The sequence below is a fragment of the Acinonyx jubatus genome, chromosome C1 (genome assembly GCF_027475565.1).
Source record: "Acinonyx jubatus isolate Ajub_Pintada_27869175 chromosome C1, VMU_Ajub_asm_v1.0, whole genome shotgun sequence".
In the NCBI taxonomy this organism is placed as follows: domain Eukaryota; kingdom Metazoa; phylum Chordata; class Mammalia; order Carnivora; family Felidae; genus Acinonyx; species Acinonyx jubatus.
In genome coordinates, this window is record NC_069381.1 from 183405026 (window position 1) to 183419999 (window position 14974).

General features: G+C 38.6%; 1 pseudogene; it reads left to right on the plus strand.

Annotated features, from left to right (window-relative positions):
• LOC128314101 (aldehyde oxidase-like) overlaps positions 1-14974 on the plus strand; it is a 73580-nt pseudogene that overhangs the window by 12673 nt on the left and 45933 nt on the right.

A 14974-nucleotide genomic window follows, 5' to 3' on the forward strand; every position in this document is an offset into this window, starting at 1 on the left:
CCGAGAGTCCAGTGGAGAAATCCCACCACACCATTAGAACAAAAACAACAACAAATCCAGGACTGTATGCATTTAAGAGAGTGAGAGGAACAATTTCACTTTATCACCATCATCCTTCCCCCAAGGTGGCACGGCTTAGTGCCAAGACAGACCTTCTTGACTCATGATTTATCCCATGGGGGAAGGTGAGAGTATATGAGTGGGTACTTGGCTTCCCCAGCTGTGTGGACGCTGCCATAGAGGCCTACTTCTTTCTCACCCCATACAGAATACTGAAGAATGTTGCACAATCTGGGGGCAGGGAAGGGCTGGGAGAAGGGCTCTGAGGGGGCATCAGTAAGACATGGATCCTACCAACCATGAGCTACAAGAAAACACGGGATTCAGCAAGATCAGGAAAACAATACTTGAACTAAATGAGAGATTTACAGAGAGATAGAGATAATAATAATTTAAAAAAGAGGCAAACAGAAATTCTGGAGCTGAAGAATATAATGAATGGAATCAGGAACAAGACAGGGATGCCCACTGTCATCACTGCTATTCAACATAGTACTAGAAGTCCTAGCCAAACAATTAGGCAAGAAAAAGAAACAAAAGGCATCCAAACTGGAAAGAAAGAAGTAAAATTGTCCATGCATATGACATGGTCTTATGTGTAGAAAACCCTGAAGACTCTACCAAAACATTTTTAGAACTAATCAATGAATTCAGTAAAGTTGCAGGATATAAAATCAATGTACAAAAATCAGTTGTGTTGCTATATACTAACAAGCTATCAGAAAGAGAGATTAAGAAACAATCCATTTATAATAGCATAGAAAACAATAAAATACAAAGGAATAAATTTAACCAAAGAAGCAAAGATCTAAACACTGGGGGGGGGGGGGGAGGGCAAAAAGCTATTGTTGAAAAATTGAAGGCAGAAATAAATGGAAAGTTATCCCACATTCATGGATTGGAAGAATTAGTGTTATTAAAATGTTCATACTACCAGAGCAATCTACAAATTCAATGCAATCCCTAACAAAATTCCATTGGCAATTTTCACAGAAATAGAAAAAAAATCTTAAAATTTGCACAAAACCAAAAAAAGACCCTGAATAGGCAATGCAATTTTGAGAAAAAACAAAGCTGGAGGTGTCACACTTCCTGATTTCAAACTATTTACAAAGCTGTAGCAATCAAAACAATATGACAGTGGCATGAAAACAGACCCACAGACCAATGGAACAGAATTGAAAGCCCAGATATAACTCATGCATATATGGTCAACTAATGTTTGACAGAGTTCCAAGAGCACACAATGAAGAAAGGATAGTGTCTTCCATAAATGGTTTAGGGAAACCTGAATGAAATTGTACCTTTACACCACTCACAAAAATGAACTCAAAATGTATTAAAGACTTAAACGTAAAACTTGAATCCATAAAGCCAGAATAAAAGGGAAAAAACTCCTTGACATTGGTCTTGGCAATGATTTTTTTGGGTATGAAACAAAAAGCACAGGCAACAAAAAGAAGAATAAACAGGTGGTATTACTTCAAACTAAGCGTCTTCACAGTGAAGGAAACAGTCAACAAAGTGAAAAGTCAAACTACAGAATGGGAGAAAATATTTGCAAACCATGCATCTAATAGGGAGTTAATATACAATTATATCAGGAATTCATGCACCTCAATAGCAAAAATAAATCAAACTCCAGTAATTTGATTAACTAATGGGCAAAGGGTCTGAATAGACCTATTTTTATAAAACCTGCAGATAGTCAACAGGTAATTGAAAAGGTACCCAACATCACTAGTCATCAGGGAAATGGAAATCAAAACCACAGTGAGATACCTCACACCTGTTAGGATAGCTGTTATCAAAAAGTCAAAAGTGTTGGCAAGGATATGAAGAAAAGGGTACCCTTGTACACTGTTCATGGGAATATAAATTGGTGTAGCCACTGTGGAAAACTGTAATTTCCTCAAAAAATTAAACATAGAGCCACCATAGGATCCAACAATCCTACTTCTGGGTATATATCTGAAGGTGATGAAATTAGTCCCTTGAAGAGATATCCTAACTCCCATATTTATTGCAGCATTATTAACTATAGACAGGATATGGAAATAACCTAAGTGTCCATCAACAGGTGAATGTAGACACACACACACAGGAATACTATTCAGCCATGAGAAAGTAGGAAATCCTGCCATTTGCAACAACACAGTTGAATCTAAAAGGCTTTGCTTAGCCAGATAAAGACAAATATTGTATGATCCTACTTATATGTAGAATGTACAAAAGAAAAAAAATTGAACTCCTAGAAACAGAGAACATAATGGTGATTACCAGGGGTTGGAGGCTGGTAGAATGGGAAATGCTGGTTAAAGGGTACAGACCTTCAGTTATAAGATGAATAAGCTCTGAGGATCTAATTTACAGCATGGTGACTATAGTTAGCATTACTGAGTTGTGTAGTTGAAATTTGCTAAAAGAGTAGACCTCAAGTGTTCTCACAACACACACACAGAAGCGTGGTAACTATGTGAGATGATGGATGTGTTAATTAACCTGATTGTGGTACTCATTTAACAAAACATACCTATGTAAAACAATCACATTGTACACCTTAAATATATAATTTTATTTTTCAGTTATACTTCAATAAAGCTGAAAAATAGTAAGATCAGTAATAAATTCTTGATTATTTGTTTTTTCACCCACTGGACTTCTGGCTTTTTCAAAGTAAAAAAAAATGGGGTTTACTGTTAGTCAAATGAAGAAGTGAATTACCAGAATTTCAGGAAGTAAATAAGGTTAGTGAAATGTAAATTTTTTATAAGGTTTTCTCAGGACATGAGTAGACACTAAAAATTCTTCTTTTTAGGAAGAATTAATGGCTGCCCAAATTAACTCATTTGAGGTATTTCAACACGTATCCTCTCCATTCTCCACCTCTAATAAAAAAAAAAAAAACTAATAACTTTATTCTTCATTCCAGATATTGCTGTGGTTCAAGTATAGCTATCTATAGGAGAGAAAACACATTGACCCCTTAATGTCTCTTAGATTTTTTTTTTTAATTTCTGGTTGTTGTTATTTTAGTTTATTTATTTTTAGAGAGAGTGTGTGTGTGCATGCAAGTGGGGGAGGGGCAGAGAGAGAAGGAGTGAGAGAATCCCAAGCAGGCTCCATGCTGTCAGCACAGAGCCCAACTCGGGACTCGATCTCACGAATTATGAGATGACCCGAGCTGAGATCAAGAGTCAGATGCTTAAACAGCTGACCCACCCAGGTTCTCCAATGTCTCTTAATTTTAAAAAAAGGCTATTCAAGTCTTTTTTCAAGGGCTAGAAGCAAAGTGAAGATGTTAGGGAAATGGAAGAACAGACAATGGCAATTTAGGGAAACATTCTTATGCTCAGCTGGTGTCTGGTGCTGCTGCCTCCTCTGCTTTCCCAAACTGCAAAGAGAACATGCAGGAAGTTGAGCTTTGGAGGCCCATTGGCATCTGCACTATGTTGCTGGTGACTAGGTCTGTGTTAGAGCCCTTGACTTAGAACCCAGAGATTACAGCTGGCCAGCTGGCTTTTTGTCTGTCTACTGTGTGTCTTCTGACCTCATTCCACAAATGATTTAAAGTAGTTAGAGTTGCCGAATGACAATAATTCCTTTTATTTTCTCTTTTTAAAGATAAGTCCAAAACTCTTCTCAGAAGATGAGTCTCTGCCGTTGGGTTCAACTCAAGAACCGATATTTCCTCCGGAGCTAATGGTAAGGCAAAGTTGAGCTTGTTTTAGAGAAATTCCTTGTGAGATGTTTAGGAAGGGTATTTGCTTATGGGTCTTATCAAAAGCTGATTGACAAGTAGGCAATATCCATCTGTCATTGTTAGCCCAAAATCTGAGTATGGGACTAAGGCAGAGATGTGTGAATGAGGGTGGAGCCATCAGGAGGGGACAGTTGACTATAAAAAGCAACAGATAGTATGTTAAGAAAATGTCATGAAATGACATCACAACATTTATAAATATAGACGTGTTTTCTACTTCCAGCTTTGTTGAAGTTTAGTCTTCCATAGAATTATTGGACAAAATTAAGCATATTAAAATATTTCTTTTTTTTTTTATTTTAGAGAGAGCATGAGCAGGGGAAAGGGGCAGAAGGGGGGGAGAGAGAGAGAGAGAGAGAGAGAGAGAGAGAGAGAGAGAGAGAGAGAGAGAGAATGAATATACCAACCAGGCTCCACATGGAGCCTGATGCAGGGCTCATTCACACAACCCTGGGATCATAACCCAAGCTGAAAACAAGAGTTGGACGCTCAACCAGCTGAGCCACCCAGGCGCCCCACGTGTTAAAATATTTCTAAACATTGAAGAAGAGGGAGAGAATATTCAAACCAGGAAAAAGTGAGAGCCAAAGCACACCATTGCAAATGAGCATGAAACTCTGTGTTGCACCACCTGGCCAATGGGGAGGAAGGAAAATGCAGAAGGCTGCATACCCTCCACAAGCCCACAGGAGGAAGCATCCTGGGACCCTGGGAGGAACACTTCTTAGAACTGAGAGAAATGGATCACTTGGGTCTTTATATAACACTTAAAACATTACACTTAATGGTTATTTTTTTATAATTTAAAATTTTTAATGTAAACTTAAAGGCAACAAAGTGTATTTTTTTAATCTAGGAATATTGACTAGAGGAAGCTGAATGGAAGGCACAAGACTACAAAGTAGAAGCTTTAAGTGATGTCACTTGATTCACCCAAGAAATTGTATTAGTTTGCTGTTAATTGGAGGAATCTACACTTGGCTTTATTTTTTCCTCTTTTGACTGCCTGGTGACAGTATGTCATACATGATGTTCATCTTCTATTCTCAGAAGCTGGATATAACCCCTCTGGTTCTTAGTTGACTCCATCTATTATGAGAAAACACCCTCATAAGCAATATTGAGAGAAAATTACTCTTCAGAAGCAATATTAAGAAAATTTTGTGACTCTTATTAAAGTGATCATACTAATTTCTATATCACATGAAGAATATACTTGGCTTCTAGTCTAGTGTGGTCAGCTGGTTGTAGCATGGGATTAATGAGGCCAGTATGCTTCAGGTGCCCTTCAGGTATAGGAAATTTATTCAGAGAAATCCTTTTAGTTGTATGCTCTCTAGCCAATAATCTTGTAACTGTTTGTCACAAGGGAAATCAAGAAAAAGAATGCCTGGGTGATTACCTACAATCACTAAGATGACTACAAGGCAGTCTTCCCCCACGTTCCTCCAACCCACTGAGCCCTTTTCCTGTGATGACCTATTTCACAATAATCTTGTGGAGTGGCTGCCTTCATCATGTTATAGGTGAGAGAAATGAAGCTGAATCCAGAGAACAAAGTCAACTACATGAAGGTGACCCTCAACAAGTGGGAGAAATGCTCTACTGAGAGAAAATATGTTCACCTCATTACGAGCTTTCTGCACACCACCTAGTCAAACAACAGACAGAAACAAAATAACTGAGTAGTGTTAAAATCTTCTACAGCTCTGTGCTCTACTTACAATTCTTCTCCAAGCTCACAAGCCATTAACAGTCAGCCTGGGGGATGCCCAGCTAGCCTATGTGTTTTTAATTTGGGTTGTTTCCTTCTATTCTATGGCTTTTAGGCACAGGGTTGTTGCCCCCACTCTGGCCCTTCTAAGACCCTTCTGGCCTATTTTAAATATCTACAATGGTTCTACTTTTCAGGACCCTGTTCAGTGTCGTAGCCTTGCAGACAAGTATGAGAGTGCTATAGAAGATCTTCATTCTAGACATCCCTGCAGCACACTAAACTATGAGGTTAGTGGCTTTTTTTTTTTTTTTAATTCAAAAGCCAGTGGCTCCTTTACCTGGACACTCCACTTATCTCTCAGTGATTCTCAAGCTTTAGAAGCTCAAGCTTCCCTTTTGGTGAACTTAATCTTTCTTTAATGTTAATTAAAATTTCAAACTCAATGAAGAATCAGAACTAAAAATAAAACTAGCAATGGCAGTTTTTTAAAAATGTCTTTTTGTGTTTTGCTCTGTGTCCTTGTACCACGGACATGAATGAGCTGGCTAGCTTGCCACATGCTCTCTGCCCTTGGCATTGTGGAAGCTAGACACAACCAGAGTCATATTCCATGTCAAGGCCATGGGGCTGTTTTGATTTCATTTATAGAGGAGCAGAAAACCCAGCCCTTGGAAGCTGGTGAGAATGCAGTAACAGTTTTCTAAAAGAGCTATTGATTTGCTTTTTTTTTTTTAATAAACAGAAATGTTTGCTCCCCCAGTCTCATTTTCCAGGTGTCATTTAGAGTTGAATCAAAGTAAGTTCTAAGAGTTATTCAAGCTCTCCTAATGAAAGCTAACTATTAGAACAGAATTCCTCATGACTTTCAAATGGAATTTTCTACCACAACATCATAAAGCCAGCCTGTTAGTAAACTGGATAAGATTTGATGTGTTTTTCCTTGAAATTATTATCGAGAAAATTTTATTATCGAGAAAGTTTTATTAAGTCAAGAACATGACAAGGCTTTTTAAAGCATCAGTTCTTTGAATCTGTTGGGTTTAGTTGTAAAAGCTTACAGTATGTCATAACGAACATTGCAGTTGGTATATATATCTTGAGATTTTAGGTTCAATATGTTCAGAAATTCAAGGACACCAAACTCCATTGAAAGTGATGATATTGAAAGTTTAAAAAAGCTGCTATCTTTCCTGGTGTTCTGCAAAATATGGCAGTTGCAACCTTTGGCTTATAAATACCCTAACATTGCTTTGACAATGCAATAAACCTCAGAAAGGAGCAACAACAAATTAATGAGCATCCAGATCACCCAAAGAAAAGCGATAATCTTTACACAGCTGCTAATCATAAAAGGGAGCTTGTTATTATAGATTGCAAGGCCGAGTTTGGGAAGCAGTTTATCTTCCACACAGATGTGTTTTCTTCTTGTTTTCCTGTGTTTTTTCATACACTATCACACATATCTACATTGCTAGAACACTTCAGCACTCATAACAAGCATTTTTTTCCCCAAATCAGTTCATTTGCTTTGAAAGCATTTCGACACAGCTTTGGGAGATCACCAATTTAAAGAGACAAATCCTTTCCCCCATGGTACCTTCAGCCACATAGCAAGCAGAAGCAAGGAGTCAAGTACAGCCTCTTTCACCAATAGATTCATCCCAACTGACTGACCCTCCCCAACCAAAACAAGGGTTGGGTCTTCAACTAATATAATCAATTGTGTATTTGTTATAGAATAGGAGAAAAATATATTTTGTGGGATTTTTTCTTCACTCTTTCCTCAGGCCTCACACAGCAGGGTTTCAGAAGGCTTTTTTTGAATACTATGAAGTATTTCATTATTGAGAATAAAAACTATTATGTCATAGAAAACTCTCAGAAACTTTACAGATATGTAAGAATGTGTTTCCTTAATGTTGAAGCTTATAAAGTACCTGGAACTTCAGGATGGAAAAAATCTCATAGGATTTAAAAAAATAATTTATTGTCATGTTACAGTGTAGTCTTGGCTTCAAGAGTAGATTCTTGTGATTCATCACTTACATACAACACCCAGTGCTCATCCCAGCAAGTGCTCTCCGGCGGGCATCTCAGGATTTTTTTTTTTTTAAGATGTGGGTTGGAGCACCTGTATGACTAGGTTAGTTAAGCATCTGACTCTTGATCTCGGCTCATGTCTTGATCCCACAGTCGTGATCAAGTCCCACACTGGGCTCCACACTAGGTGTGAAGCCTACTTAAAATAAAAAAATAAAATAACGTAATGTAACGTAATAAAAAAGTGTGGGTGATTTTCACTCAAGCTGAAAGCCCAGCACAGAATCACAGCATAGTACTTTGGGAGTATTTTACAGAAGGAGTTAATCCCTACCACATGGAACATGAAAAACCATACTTGATGGAGTCCCCATACATTTTTTTTTTCTCTTGATCACCTTCTCAGCTCCTCAAAGGAGAAAGACAAAAGGCCTGCTGGGCGCACTTGTTCCTGAGGACAGAGCGATGAGCTGTGTCAGTGGGGCTGGTGTGTGTTGGGGCTGCGTCAGATCCCTGTTCATGCCTGAACACCCCCCCCCCCAGTTCCTCTCAGCTTCCCTCTTACCCTACCTTTATGGCCTGACGTCAGTCTTTATTTAATGGTGTCAAGGCCAAGTTCTAAATTATTTTTCTTCATAATCTTCTGCTTTCTAGTTTATAAATTCAGGATGAACACAACCTCCCCCCAAATTAGCCAATATTCCTTCTCCATGCATTGTATTATAGTAACTACAAAATTGAAGTTTACATTTAAATGAATAATTATGGACACTAGAATAAAAAATGCGTATCAGTAAATGTATATTTTGTAGAACAGTAAATTAAAATTTTTTTAAAATTTACATCCAAGTTAATTAGCATATAGTATAATAATGATTTCAGGAGTAGAATCCAGTGATTCATTCCCTAAATATAACACCCAGTGCTCATGCCAACAGTAGTGCCCCTTGCCCATTTAGTCCATCCCCCCTCCCACAATCCCTCCAGCAACCCTCAGTTTGTTCTCTATATTTAAGAGTCTCTTATGTTTTGTCCCCCTCCCTGTTTTTATATTATTTTTGCTTCCCTTACTTTATGTTCATCTCTTTTATGTCTTAAATTCCACATATGAGTGAACTCATATGATATTTGTCTTTCTCTGACTGATTTTGCATAGCATAATATACTCTAGTCCATCCACGTTGTTGCAAATCACAAGATTTCATTCTTTTTGATTACCAAGTAATACTCTACTGTATATGTACCACATCTTCTTTATCCATACATCTGTCGATGGACATTTTTTGGCTATTGTCAATAGCATTGCTATGAACATTGGGGTGCATATGTCCCTTTGAAACAGCATACTGTATCCTTTGGATAAATACCTAGTAGTGCAATTGCTGGGTCGTAGGGTAGTTCAATTTTTAATTTTTTGAGGAGCCTCCATATGTTTTCCAGAGTGGCTGCACCAGTTTGCATTCCCACCAGCAGTGCAAAAGGGTTCCCCTTTCTCCGCATCCTCGCCAACATCTGTTGTTGCCTGAGTTGTTCATGTTAGGCATTCTGACTGGTATGAGGTGGTATCTTATTGTGATTTTGATTTGTATTGCCCTGATGATGAGTGATGTTGAACATTTTTTCATGTGTCAGCCATCTGGATGTCTTCTTTGGAAAAGGGTCTATTCATGTTTTTTGCCCATTTCTTCACTTGATTATTTGTTTTTTGGGTGTTGAGTTTGATAAGTTCTTTATAGATTTTGGATACTCACCCTTTATCTGATATGTTGTTTGCAAATATCTTCTCCCATTCCATCAGTTGCCCTTTAGTTTTGCTGATTGTTTCCTTCGCTGTGCAGGAGCTTTTTATTTTGCTGAGGTCCCAATAATTCATTTTTGCTTTTGTTTCCCTTGTCTCCAGAGACATGTTGAGTAAGAGTTGCTGTGGCCAATGTCAAAGAGGTTTTTGCCTGCTTTCTCCTCGAGGATTTTGATGGTTTCCTGTCTTACATTTAGGTCTTCCATTCATTTTGAATTTATTTTTGTGTATGGTGTTAAGAATGTAGAACAGTAAATTTTGTATGAAATAAGAATAAGTTCATAGCATCCCACACATGTATCTTGTGCCAAGTTAATTTTAGGAATCTCTCTACCTCCTGCATATAATTGTCAGTCAACATTTGGCTGATATTTTACTTTTTATCAGTTATATTATAAAGACAGTAGGTTTTAATTTTTTACAAATAACCAGTAAAAATGCTGAATATGTTTTCAAATTATATTTGCCACTTTCCATTTCTCTCTTGATGTTCCAGGCCTGCCCCTGCCTGGACAGCCTCTGATATATCTCAAGCCAAAGGTTTATTTTTTGAGTCCCTCAAGTAGATTGACAGTGATCCAAGACCACTCTTCTGTAGTCCCGTGAGCATCAGAGGCTATTGGAGAAGATGTTTCTCAGTTATCTTTATGTGAGTTTCCTCATTGATGCTTGAGTGACAATTTTCCTGGTATTTCCACTGCCCACACTGCTGTCACCAGCCCCCTTAGCAGCCATAGCCTTCATGCTGGTCTCTGAGCTTGGCCTCTGTCCTTTCCCTTATAAACCCCTCCTTTTTCATACATCCAGTTCTTCTTCTCCCAATAACCAACCAACTGGGAAAGCTAACAACTCTCTCATATTTGAAATACTGGGGAAAATATTATGTTTCTTAATCGCCACTTTGGTTAATGATGCATATTTAAGGTATTTATAGAACCAGTAGCAAGACAGTTTATTCCATAGGTCTCTAAGAAAGAGTAATATTGGTAAATCATTTATCAAAGTACAGGTCCCTTTGTCTTCATTTTTTTTTATGTTTATTTATTTTTGAGAGAGAGAGGCGGACCAAGCACGAGTGGGGAAGAGGTAGAGAGAGAGGAAGACACAGAATCTGAAGCAGGCTCCAGGCTCTGAGCTGTCAGCACAGAGTCCAACGTGGGACTTGAACCCACAGACTACGAGATCATGACCTGAGCCAAAGTCGGATTTTAACTGACTGAGCCACCCAGGTGCCTCATTTCCTTTTAATGTTTGTTTATTTCTGAAAGAGAGAGAGGGAGAGAGAGAGAGAGAGAGAGAGAGAGAGAGAGAGAGAAACTGAGCACAAGCGGGGAAAGGGCAGAGAGAGAGGATCCTTGTTTTCATTCTTTATCAGGACTGTCTAAGTTAAGAGTTTTACCAGTTATTTCTTCGCTTCCTTACTTGGCATAGGAAAAGAAGGGCCCTTTTGTTGACAGCTTGCCCTCAGTATTTTATAAAACATAGTCATGATATCATCATGCTCTTCTGAAAAATATTATGTATTTCATTGCTTAGATATAACAGTAAAATAATTTTGATAATAAAATTTAAAGAAATAATGAGCATTAAAAGGATATAATTTTACATTTTCAGGAAGAAGTCTTTATATTCACTTACATAAATGGAATTTACATTAGAGATATTTGTGTTCTGTATTCAGAAAACGTGGGGGAAAAAATAACAGCATCATGACTATACATGCCAGTTTGCCTGCTGTATTTTTGAAATGGGCTTATTGTCCTGGTGTTATTATTAAGAGTGACTCTTTTCAGTTTCAGAAGTGTTCTGGTTTTGGTGTTAATTATATAGCTGCTCTCTTATGGGAGATGTGCATCATATTATAAATTATAAAAGTGATTATAAAAATGATATGTTGGGGGGGGGGCACCTGGGTGGCCCAGTCAGTTAAGTGTCCAGCTCTTGATTTTGGCTCAGGTCATGATCTCACAGTTCGTGGGTTTGAGCCCTGTGTCAGGGTCTGTGCTGACAAGTATGGAGGCTGCTTGGGATTTTCTCTCTCCCTCCCTCTGTGCCCCTCCCTGCTCGTGCTGTATCTCAAAAATAAACAAACATTTAAATAAATAAATAAATACATACATACATAAATAAATAAAGTGATATGTTGGTTATTGATTAAACAGTGTAGACTCAAAGCAGCTTCCTCAAGAGCCAATTGACCATCGCATCATGCATCTGGCTGGTATTAAGCATGCCACAGGTTAAGCCATTTACTGTGATGACATGCCTACAGTAGACCAGGAACTTTTCTTGACTTTTGTAACAAGTTTAAGAGCTCATGCTAAGATTGTGTAAGTGCTAAAGTTCCTAATAGGCATTAATGATTGCCTTTTCATCTAAGTCATATTAGTGATAAGTAATGGTACAAAGAGGATTGGCTGTTTGTTGGCAATATCCAATGCAGATTAGAAGGGAATTTAGATCAAAATGTAGGATTTACTACAATTTGTCCTTCCATATACAGTTGACCCTTGAAACACACAGGTTTGAACTAAGCAGGTCCACTTACATGCGGATTTTTTTTTGTACCAGGACTATAAAAACGTTTTCTTTTCTTTATCTTACTTTATTGTAAAAATATAGTATATAATACATATTACATACAAATATGTGTTAATCCACTGTTGATGTTATCAGTCAGGCTTCTGGTCAACAGTAGGCCCTTAGTAGATAAATTTTAGAAGAGTCGAAAGTTACATGCAAATTTTCAATGGTGTAGGGGGTCAGTTCTCCTAACTCCTGCATTGCTCAAGGGTCAACTTCATTCAAGTTCAAGTAATAGCTTCATTATCCCAGGAATTTTTTTCCCAGTTGTCTAGTAGAGAACTATTGGAGCAGCCCCTAGATGTATCTTACCACTTGAATATCTTATTCTCCAATTAAACGTGTTCTCCATGGACTTCATGCTAGGGGGCTTCTCTGAGGACCTGCTTTGTGTGTTCTCATCTAGGTCTGTTGATCTGTCAGAAGCTCCCAGCCTTCCAGGCATGGTGGACATTGTGACTGAGGAACATGGTGGTGTAAACTCTTTCTGCCTTTTAATTCAACATGAGAAACTTCTGATGACAGAAGAGGTACTGCATTTTGCTTTCTCTTTCAAAAATAATTTCCTCAGTTAATGGCATTGCACATTTTCTTAAAGATGGCATCAAATTTGGTACATTATAAAAGATGCCAATAATTCCTCAAAACACTGTATTCTAATGGTGAATGAATTCAAATATATTCATTTTCCATATAAGTCAAGAAGTTGACTAGTTGTATAAAAGATACTTATTGTTTTCTATTTTCTAGTAGTAAAATAGTGTGCTAACAAATATGAAAGGGTAAATGAGGAGAGAATAATAACTTTTATTTGCTAATCTCTCCCTTAAAAATTCCCCACCATTGCCCTAATCTCAACGCATCCAAAATCCAAGCTCAAGTAATATGTCCACCATGAAGCCTTTTTCTTATCCTTTAATACAGTTCTGTCTCCCTCTCAGAACTCAGTGTGACTCATTCATTTATACTGACATGAATTCAACAGACATTTTTAAATGAGCACCTAATATGGCTGGCCACCATAGCTGAGCAAGACCCATATGGTCTGTAAGCTTATAGAGCTTAAAGACAAGAAGAAAAGGCAAAGTGGACCTTTAATGTGCTTCCTACTTTGTATTAAGTTTATTTATTTATTTCTTTGTCTTATGTGTTTCCCCTACCTAGTAAAAGTCCTTGAGTGAGACCCCATGTCTGATTCATCTGTATATTCCACACATTGCTTCCCATGTAGCAAGGTGGAGGGACATGATAGCACTGTTGCCATTTGAAAGTTTCAGATGATTCAAACGATTTGGCTGTTATATCTTAGGTTTTCAGAAAATGCAGCAGGGGCAGTGTTCAGTAGGTTTTCTGCCGAACTCAGATTTCTCAGTTTAATGTTTACCCAAAAGAGCTTCATCATGTGACATAGTCCCTACCTCTGGCTCTTGCTGGCTGATTTAGTTGATAAAAATGAAAGTTTGATGACTGTGAAGTCAAGGTTGAAATTCTCCCAAAGCAGGGCTGTGTGGGACTGGCAGAAGACAATGAGAATTATGGCCTTTGCAAAATGTTAATTAAACAAGCAAAACCATTCTGAGATGCACCATAGGACTTCGTCTGTGTGGTGTGGGTATGTTGATTATGAGCATTGCAAAGACATGTCTGTGTGCCAGGTCACAGAGGCAAAGCTAGGCATCTGTGCAGAGTGGAGAGCATTGTGAATGCCTTTGTAAGTTTTTTTCTTTTTAATTTTTTAAATGTTTGCTTATTTTGAGAGAGAAAGAGACAAAGCATGAGCAGGGGAGGGGCAGGGCAGAGAGAGAGAGAGAGGGAGACATAGAATCTGAAGCAGGCTCCGGGCACCGAGCTGTCAGCACAGAGCCCGACCAACCATGAGATCATGACCTAAGCCAAAGCTGGATGCTTAACCGACTGAGCCACCCAGGCGCCCCACCTTTGTTAGTTTAATTCTTTTTTTTTTTAACTTTTTAAAAATGTTTATTTTTGAGAGACAGAATGTGAGCGGGTTAGGGGCAGAGAGAGAGGGAGACACAGAAGCAGAAGCAGGCTCCAGGCTCTGAGCTGTCAGCACAGAGTCCGACGCAGGGCTCGAACCCACGAGCTGTGAGATCATGACCTGAGCCAAAGTCGGATGTGCAACCGACTGAGCCACCCAGGTGCCCCAGTTTAATTGTTTTTTTATTATGCCTTTAAAAAATCTTTTCATTATAGAAATTTTAAACATATATAAAAATAGACAGTAGTACAATGAGTCCCCATAGACCCATCATCCAGCTTCAACAATTGTCAATATTTTGCCATTCTTCATGTATCTCCCTACTGTCCCCACCCACCCACATCCAGCAAACACACACGTGTGTGTGTGTAAATGCACATGCACACTAGATTTAACTTTTTTAACTATAATTTTTTCTAAAGACAAAACTACTGTGTGCTCATTGTAGAAAAGATTTCATAGTTTAAAGTTAATTTTAAAATGAATGATTGAATTGTGGTCATGGTATGAGGTGAGAGAGAACTGAACAGTCATGGTGAATTCTTCTGGTTCTATTGTGCCTTTCTGGAGCCTTATTTTTTTCCCATCAACTTTCTGCCCTGATCTCTGTTTGAACCCCCCACCTGCAGGTACAATAATGAAGGGGATGCTCTGTGCTTGATTATGTCTTGACTCCTACAGGCTCAGTCTCTTCCTGAAAAGCCTGTGCTACACCAGGGTTTGGGGCAGAGATTTGCTCACCAAGAGTGTTGTACTTTCATTCTCTCCCTCCCTTCTCTCTGATGAAATGGGCTGTGACCTTCTGGTCCTCCTGTTCATGAAGGGTGGCCCTGATCATGGTGGCAGCCGTAGGTCAAGGTGTATGACTGGCTCTCCTAGGCCAGCTGGCCCTCAGCAGCCCCACAGGTTGGCTTAGAGCCTGAGTCTGCTGTATGACAGTCATTGATGCCCCTCGTCAGCCCCTTCTGCCAGTGATGCAGCCCCAAAACCTGAATATGCCTGGTGCCTGGGTGT